This window comes from Arachis ipaensis, chromosome B1 (genome assembly GCF_059453495.1).
Source record: "Arachis ipaensis isolate K30076 ecotype BB chromosome B1, ASM5945349v1, whole genome shotgun sequence".
Taxonomy (NCBI): Eukaryota; Viridiplantae; Streptophyta; class Magnoliopsida; order Fabales; family Fabaceae; genus Arachis; species Arachis ipaensis.
This window is the reverse complement of record NC_142436.1, coordinates 66,384,161-66,390,341: the sequence shown is the minus strand read 5'-3', so window position 1 is coordinate 66,390,341 and position 6,181 is coordinate 66,384,161. Positions and strand designations below refer to the sequence as shown.

At 40.3% G+C, this 6,181-nt stretch overlaps 1 non-coding gene across 1 annotated transcript; it reads right to left on the bottom strand.

Moving 5' to 3' along the window:
* Window positions 1-447: 447 nt before the first annotated feature.
* Window positions 448-555, bottom strand: LOC148576886 (small nucleolar RNA R71). Its single transcript, XR_015903865.1, has one exon. It is a non-coding gene; the product is annotated as a small nucleolar RNA R71 (small nucleolar RNA).
* Window positions 556-6,181: the final 5,626 nt, after the last annotated feature.

The following is a 6,181-nucleotide window of genomic DNA, read 5'->3' as shown; positions in this document are numbered from 1 at the left end:
AAAACACAACTCTCTAGAGAAAATCTGACAGAAATTTACGAAAAAGAAGGAGACATGGCCAAAAATAATAACAATGCAAGGAAGATGCTTGGTGACTTTACTGCACCAAATTCCAATTTACATGGAAGAAGCATCTCAATCCCTACCATTGGAGCAAACAATTTTGAGCTAAAGCCTCAATTAGTTTCTCTGATGCAACAGAACTGCAAGTTTCATGGACTTCTATCAGAAGATCCTTTTCAGTTTTTAACTGAATTCTTGCAGATCTGTGATACTGTTAAGACCAATGGGGTTAACTCCGAGGTCTACAGGCTTATGCTTTTCCCGTTTGCTGTAAGAGACAGAGCTAGAATATGGTTGGACTCTCAACCTAAAGATAGCCTGAAATCTTGGGATAAGCTGGTCACGGCTTTCTTAGCCAAGTTCTTTCCTCCTCAAAAGCTTAGCAAGCTTAGAGTGGATGTTCAAACCTTCAAACAGAAAGAAGGCGAATCCCTCTATGAAGCTTGGGAGAGATATAAGCAACTGACCAAAAAGTGTCCTTCTGACATGCTTTCAGATTGGACTATCCTGGATATATTCTATGATGGTCTGTCTGAATTATCAAAGATGTGATTGGACCATTCTGCAGGTGGATCCATTCACCTAAAGAAAATGCCTGCAGAAGCTCAGGAACTCATTGACATGGTTGCAAATAACCAGTTCATGTACACTTTTGAAAGGAATCCTGTGAGTAATGGGACGCCTCAGAGGAAGGGGGTTCTTGAAATTGATACTCTGAATGCCATATTGGCTCAGAATAAAATATTGACTCAACAAGTCAATATGATTTATCAGAGTCTGAATGGATTGCAAGCTGCATCCAACAGTACTTAAGAGGCATCTTCTGAAGAAGAAGCTTATGATCCTGAGAACCCTGCAATAGTAGAGGTGAATTACATGGGGGAACCCTATGGGAATACCTATAATCACTCATGGAGAAATCATCCAAATTTCTCATGGAAGGATCAACAAAAGCCTCAACAAGGCTTTAATAATGGTGGAAGAAACAGGTTTAGCAATAGCAAGCCTTTTCCATCATCCACTCAGCAACAGACAGAGAATTATGAGCATAATCCATCTAGCTTAGTAAATATAGTCTCTGATCTATCTAAGGCCACTTTAAGTTTCATGAATGAAACAAGGTCCTCTATTAGAAATTTGGAGGCACAAGTGGGCCAGCTGAGTAAAAGGGTCACTGAAACTCCTCCTAGTACTCTCCCAAGCAATACAGAAGAGAATCCAAAAAGAGAGTGCAAGGCCATTACCTTACTTGGTGTCGCCGAACCCAAATAGGAGGAGGAGGACGTGAATCCTAGTGAGGAAGACCTCCTAGGACGCTCAGTAACCAATAAGGAGTTTCCCTTTGAGGAACCAAAGGAATCTGAGGCTCATCTAGAGACCATAGAGATTCCGTTGAACCTCCTTCTGCCCTTCATGAGCTCTGATGAGTATTCATCCTCTGAAGAGGATGAAGACATTACTGAAGAGTAAGTTGCTAAGTACCTTGGTACAATCATGAAGCTGAATGCCAAATTTTTTGGTAATGAGACTTGGGAAGATGAACCTCCCTTGTTCACCAATGAACTAAATGCATTGGATAGGCAGAAATTATCTAAAAAAAAACAGGATCCTGGTAAATTTCTAATTCCCTGTAACATAGGCACCATGACCTTTGAGAAGGCTCTGTGTGACCTGGGGTCAGGAATAAACTTAATGCCACTCTCTGTAATGGAGAAACTTGGGATCTTCGAGGTACAAGCTGCCAGAATCTCTTTAGAGATGGCAGACAACTCAAGAAAACAGGCTTAAGGACAAGTAGAGGACGTGTTAGTAAGGGTTGAAGGCCTTTACATCCCTGCTGATTTCATAATCCTAGACACTGGAAAGGATGAGGATGAATCCATCATCCTTGGAAGACCCTTCCTAGCCACAGCAAGAGCTGTGATTGATGTGGACAGAGGAGAATTGGTCCTTCAACTGAATGAGGACAACCTTGTGTTTAAAACTCAAGGATCTCTTTCTGTAACCATGGAGAGTAAGCATGAAAAGCTTCTCTCACTGCAGAGTCAACCAAAGCCCCCACAGTCAAAATCTAAGTTTGGTGTTGGGAGGCCACAACCAAACTCTAAGTTTGGTGTTGAACCCCTACATTCAAACTCTAAGTTTGGTGTTGGGAGGTTCCAACAATGCTCTGAACATCTGTGAGGCTCCATGAGAGCTCACTGTCAAGCTATTGACATTAAAGAAGCGCTTGTTGGGAGGCAACCTAATGTTATTTAATTATATCTATTTTATTTTATTATTATTTTATATTTTTCTTAGGTTGATGATCATGTGGAGTCACAAAAACTACTGAAAAATCAAAAACAAAATGAAAAACAGCTTTAAAAATAGCTCACCCTGGAGGAAGAACTTACTGGCATTCAAACGCCAGTAAGAAGCATCAAACTGGCGTTTAACGCCTGAAAGAAGCATCAAGCTGGTGTTAAACGCTAGAAACAAGCACCAAACTGGCGTTTAACGCCAGAACAGAGCATAGAAGTTGTGTTAAACGCCAGAAACAGGCTATATTTGGGCGTTTAACGCTAAAAACAAGCAGCAAGCTGGCGTTTAACGCCAGACATGCATGCTAAGGGCGTTTTACACGCCTAATTGGAGCAGGGATGTTAAGTCCTTGACCCCACAGGATTCCCTCAGGATTTGTGGACCCCACAGGATCCCCACATTTTCATCTCTCCTCTTCACACCTTTTCATAACTCTCTTCCACAAATACCCTTCACTAATCACCTCAATCACTCTTCCCCATCACCTCTTCACCACTCACATCCATCCTCTCTTCCCCAAAAACCCCACCTACCTCCAAAATTCAAACTCTTTTCCCTCCCAAACTCAACCATAATGGCCGAACCCTAAACCTCCCCCAACTCCTATATAAACCCCTCATTCCTTCTTCATTTCCACACAACACAACCCTTTTTTCTTCCCCTTGGCCGAATACACACCTCTCTCCCTCTCCTCCATTTTTCTTCTTTTTCTCCTTCTTTCTTTCTTCTTTTGCTCGGGGACGAGCAAACATTTTAAGTTTGGTGTGATAAAAGCATTGCTTTTTGTTTTTCCATAACCATTAATGGCACCTAAGGCCAGAGAAACCTCAAGAAAGAGGAAAGGAAAGGCAATTGCTTCCACCTCTGAGTCATGGGAGATGGAGAGATTCATCTCAAAGGTCCATCAAGACCACTTCTATGAAGTTGTGGCCAAGAAGAAAGTGATCCCTGAGGTTCCTTTTAAGCTAAAAAAGAATGAGTATCCAGAGATCCGACATGAGATCCGAAGAAGAGCTTGGGAAGTTCTCACAACCCCATTCAACAAGTCGGGATCTTAATGGTTCAAGAGTTCTATGTAAATGCATGGATCACTAGGAACCATGATCAAAGTGTGAACCCGAATCCAAAGCATTGGCTTACCATGTTTCGGGGGAAATACTTAGATTTTAGTCCAGAAAATATAAGGCTGGCGTTCAACTTGTCAATGATGGAAGAAAATGCACGCCCCTACACTAGAAGGGTCAACTTTGATCAAAGGTTGGACCAAGTCTTCATGGACATATGTATGGAAGGAGCTCAATGAAAAGTTGACTCAAGAGGCAAGCCGGTTCAATTGAGAAGATTGGACCTTAAGCCTGTAGCTAGAGGATGGTTGGAGTTTATTCAACGCTCAATCATTCCTACTAGCAACCGGTCTGAAGTTACTATAGACCGGGCCATCATGATCCATAGTATCATGATTGGGAAGAAAGTGGAAGTTCATGAGATTATACCTCAAGAACTCTACAAGGTGGCTGACAAGTCCTCCACTTTGGCAAGGTTAGCCTTTCCTCACCTCATTTGTCACCTCTGCAATTCGGCTGAAATTGACATAGAGGGAGACATCCTCATTGAAGAGGACAAATCCATCACTAAGAAGAGGATGGAGCAAACAAAAGATCATGGACCTCAATAAGAGCATGAGAAAATTCCTCACCATGAAATCCCTGAGATGCCTCAAGGGATGCACTTCCCTCCACAAAACTATTGGGAGAAAATCAACACTTCCCTAGGAGAATTAAGCTCCAACATTGGACAACTAAGGATGGAGCACCAATCATCATCCTCCATGAGATTAGAGAAGATCAAAGAGCTATAAGGGAGAAGCAACAAAGACAAGGAAGAGACATAGAGGAGCTCAAGAGCACCATTGGTTCTTCAAGAAGAGGAAGACGTCACCCTCACTAAGGTGGACCCATTCCTTAATCTCCTTGTTCTTATTTTCCTATTTTTTGTTTACTATGCTTTATGTTTATGTTTGTGTCTTATTACATGATCATTAGTGTTTAAGTGTCTATGTCTTAAAGCTATGAATGTCCTATGAATCCATCACCTCTCTTAATTGAAAACTGTTCTAAAAACAAAAGAACAAGAAGTACATGGTTTCGAATTCATCCTTGAAATTAGTTTAATTATTTTGATGTGGTGACAATACTTTTTATTTTCTGAATGAATGCTTGAACAGTGCATATGTCTTTTGATATTGTTGTTTATGAATGTTAAATATGTTGGCTCTTGAAAGAATGATGAAAAAGGAAAAATGTTATTGATAATCTGAAAAATCATAAAATTGATTCTTGAAGCAAGAAAAAGCAGTGAATACAAAAGCTTACGAAAAAAGAGGAAAAAAAAAGAAAAGAAAAATGGCAAAAAAAAAGAGAGAAAGAAAAAGAAAAAGCAAGAGCAAAAAGCCAATAGCCCTTAAAACCAAAAGGCAAGGGTAATAAAAAGGATCCAAGGCTTTGAGCATCAGTGGATAGGAGGGCCTAAAGGAATAAAATCCTGGCCTAAGCGGCTAAACCAAGCTGTCCCTAACCATGTGCTTGTGACGTGAAGGTGTCAAGCCAAAAGCTTGAGACTGAGCGGTTAAAGTCAATGTCCAAAGCAAAAAAGAGTGTGCTTAAGAACCCTGGACACCTCTAATTGGGGTCTTTAGCAAAGTTGAGTCACAATCTAAAAAGGTTCACCCAGTTATGTGTCTGTGGCATTTATGTATCCGGTGGTAATACTGGAAAACAAAGTGCTTAGGGCCACGACCAAGACTCATAAAGTAGCTGTGTTCAAGAATCAACATACTGTACTAGGAGAATCAATAACACTATCGGAAATCTAAGTTCCTATAGATGCCAATCATTCTGAACTTCAATGGATAAAGTGAGATGCCAAAACTATTCAAGAGGCAAAAAGCTACTAGTCCCGCTCATCTGATTGGAGCTAAGTTTCATTGATATTTTGGAATTTATAGTATATTCTCTTCTTTTATCCTATTTGATTTTCAGTTGCTTGGGGACAAGCAACAATTTAAGTTTGGTGTTGTGATGAGCGGATAATTTATATGCTTTTTGGCATTGTTTTTACATAGTTTTTAGTATGATTTAGTTAGTTTTTAGTATATTTTTATTAGTTTTTAAATAAAATTCACATTTCTGGACTTTACTATGAGTTTGTGTGTTTTTCTGTGATTTCAGGTAATTTCTGGCTGAAATTGAGGGACTTGAGCAAAAATGAGATTTAGAGGTTGAAGAAGGACTGCAGATGTTGTTGGATTCTGACCTCCCTGCACTCAAAATAGATTTTCTGGAGCTACAGGCATCCAAATGGTGCGCTCTTAATTATGTTGGAAAGTAGACATCCAGGGCTTTCTAGAAATATATAATAGTCTATACTTTGCTCGAGTTTAGACGACGCAAATTGGCGTTCAACGTCAGCCTTCTGCCCTATTCTGGAGTTAAACGCCAGAAACAGGTTGCAAAGCAGAGTTAAACGCCAGAAATAGGTTACAAACTGGCATTTAACTCCAAGGAAGACCTCTACACGTGAAAGCTTCAATGCTCAGCCCAAGCACTCACCAAGTGGGCCCCTGATTCGAGCAGAAATTGGCGAATTAAAAATTGTTAATTTATATACGTTACAAGTATAGTTCTTAACTCGCCAGAAATCTGCCTATCAATTTAGAAAGGTGTCACAAAAAATTGAAATTAAAATACTGGGAGTATGAATCCCAGGTCGTCTCCCAACGAGTTGCAGAAAAGTGTGCTATTTTATTAATCAGAGG